Consider the following 3382-nt stretch of genomic DNA (forward strand, 5'->3'; position numbering starts at 1 on the left):
AAAAGTAACTAAGGTTTAACTCTTTTTTGGAGAAAATTACACAAAAGTCAAACAGAATGTTAATGAAAATTGGCCGCATGATTAGATGATGACATGCTTTCTACGTCACTAAAGATCATATTATTATTTGTTTGTAGGGTCTTTTGGGATAATGCTCACCATATAATATCATCGAGACAAAAAGGAAATTATACTCTTTACAAAGAAAAAGACAAATAAATTTTAGAATATTTTGAGTTCATATATATTCCTCCCACGCTTTCACAATCACATGTAACTTTATTTCATGATTTACCATATCCTACAAGTGCTTTTTAAATAGAGCACCAAAAGTTCAACAGGGTCTGAAATGGGCAGCATAAAGAATGTGCCTGTGGTGATGATGAAAATTTTATCCTATTTAGAGTCTGATACATTATAAATGGATTAAACCTTTTGAAAAGTGACTTGTTGGAAGTACTTGTTGTCCACTTTTTTTGTTGCAGTATGCATAAAATACTTGTTACTCTTTAGGAAATTAGTAACAATTATCTACCTAGAAGTTTAAGTTAAATTGGTAAATTATTTTCTTAATTATGAAGCGAAATTGTAATGATGTTTTATGTTAGGATTGATCCAAGATACCAAGAAATTTTAAGCAAGGACATAGTAGAAGCTACGAAAGATGGTTTCATGGTTAGAGTTATGGCTGGGGAAGCTCCTGGAATAAAGTCACCGATTAATGTATTTGGACTTTACTCTTAAACATGGAGCACAATTGCAACAACTTGTACCTAAATCTTGGAATGCTTTTGTTTACATCTTGGAAGAAGATGACATTTTCGTTGGTTTGTAATTGTGAGTTATATGTCCCACATCGGATAAAATAGTAAAGGTTGAACATCTTATAAGTAAGAGGACCCATAAACCCATTGCCTTAAGGTTTTGGGTAAGAGTGTGGTGTTTTTCTTGCTTGTGTGGTTGTTCTAGCCTCGGTGTAGACGGTCCCCCTCCTGACCCAACAATTTTGGGATGGTCTAGAGGCATGGAATAAATATTGTGTTTGAAATGTCATATTATTCATTTACTATATCTTCTTTAGTCTCTACGGAGGATAATACTATGCTTTGTGCATAACTTTTTGATAGTGCTCCAGGTCCGATGGTTTTAGTGGTAACTTTTTGGGATATTATTTCTACGTATGTTAAGCTGCTGAATAACATCAATTCCAACATGTTGGTGTTAATCCCTGAAAAGCCAGGATATGATGCTTTGCAAGATTTTCGTCCCTTTAGGTTGGCTGCTATTTGCTCCTAAGGTTTCGTTCCAAGGAAGGAAAATTTCTGACTGTATTAATGTTCTTCATAGAAAATTTTGATTTTGATCATCATAAAAACTATGATTATGCTTCAAGTAAACAGAGCAATATTCATTCACTTAAAATTATCCAAACGACTTTGCAACATGGTCACACTCACACCAGGTTTGACCCATGGCAATGCAAGTTCAGCTATTTAGAAACTAAACCAATCATATGCTTAGATTAAGATTAAAGTTCAGCTATCTAAAAATTATGTTAGGAGGCTTACTTTTGAATCTGTTATCAGGTCACAAAAATGAAACTTTTATTCCAAGGTTCTTAGGCCAATATTGTAAAAAGAGATGGGTAATTTTGACTACTATTCTTCGGTAGTTTTTGCTCATTTTGGAGTGGGCCCCTCAATACACCCTTAGTTCTTGAAATCAGACCTTATTGCTGGGACCACCACTATATTGCTACTTTGACTATTCAGCAAGGTGCAATTGTATCTAATTTTAGGTTATGCAGATATTTCGAAAGTGTGGTTATAATGTGGATCACCATGCACTATCTTGAGTTTTCATTGCAACATTCATTTTCTTGATTGGATATGTAGGACAACAAATTTCCTCTCAAATCAATACTGAATATTTAATTTACAAATGATAACAATAATCATATTACTTATTAGGTATAGACTAATTTTACTTATCCATACCGCTTATACATACCAGCTTCATAAACCAAGTTCATTTTTTTGGAGGCCAAACCACGTTGATCTTATTATTACTAATTACTCCATTAATTTATTAAATAGAATGGGCTTTTGGAGCCTAAGCCCCAAAGCATCAACTTATTTCTAACCTAGATTCATCAAAGGGTATGGTATGTAGGCCTCACCAGATTATATGCTTCAAGTATATATAGGTCACTCCCTAGACGTTAATGAAAAGAAACAACAAAATTAAATATAATTAGCTGAAACAGAAATTAAAATCATCTCAGATACAGAACTCAAATAGAAATTAATCTGATTACACTTGAAATCTAGCGACAGTATGAATTTAAAGAACCTAATATAGCCTAAATCAAGAAAACTAGGTATCTGGGCTGCCATACACAATCCAAAGATAGGAATGGAGAAACGTGGCAACACTATGAGTCAGAAACAGAACGATAATAAGAAAGAAAATATCAATGAGAATGAGCTGATACGTCTTGAGATGGTGAAGCAAGAAGAAGGGAATGAAATGATAATTCGCAAAGAAGAAGAAGAAGATGCCATAGACAAGTGCAAGAGCACAAATGAGCATGCCGAAGCGGGTGGTGGAGTCGACCTGGTTTTGGAAAAGCAGGACATTCTTCTTAAGGGTGAAGGCAAGTATGGCGGCGAAAAACAAACAAATGGAGGATAATATTGAGAAGATGACAATGGGAGAGAAAGCATGTGTGTTTAGAAGAAGGGTGAATAGGTAAGTCGTTGGACCCATGGCCATAAGCGTGCTTATCTTCTGCATCCTGTCTAAAGCATAAATGTAGTCTTCTGGTGGATAGTTGAGAACCATTGTTACGTTGAAACCTATAATGAAACAAAAGGTAAAAACAGATTAAAAAACGTGAAACAAAGAAATAAACTGAGAAATAAAAGCTGAAATTAACAAGAAGGTAGCACCTTTTCTGTAGACCTGAGAAAAAGAAGACAATTCTTGTGGTTTTCTTGATCAAGAGAAGACTTCTTGACGTGGTTGATATTTTTGCATTATTAGGGTTTCTAAAGGTTGATATTTCTTGATCAAAAGAATGAGAAGAATACCATGGCTATGGCCGTATATATACTACTTAAACCATAATAAACCATTGTGTACACGTTGGCGAAGAAACAACCTATTTGCTTCTCTTTCTTCAAAAAAAAAAAAAAAAAAACCTATTTTCTTCTCCTTTAATTTATAGGACTCAATTATGCATTCAATTCCTGATTTATTCTTTTACAAGAAATTGCAAGTTATTTCCTCAAAAATAAAATAAAATTTTAAGTTATAAATTACTAGTACGTAAGATTTCTTGCCACTTCTCCGGTGTTTTGTCTTGTTTCATATTTGTTTT

Source organism: Medicago truncatula, chromosome 5 (assembly GCF_003473485.1).
Source record: "Medicago truncatula cultivar Jemalong A17 chromosome 5, MtrunA17r5.0-ANR, whole genome shotgun sequence".
Classification (NCBI taxonomy): Eukaryota; Viridiplantae; Streptophyta; class Magnoliopsida; order Fabales; family Fabaceae; genus Medicago; species Medicago truncatula.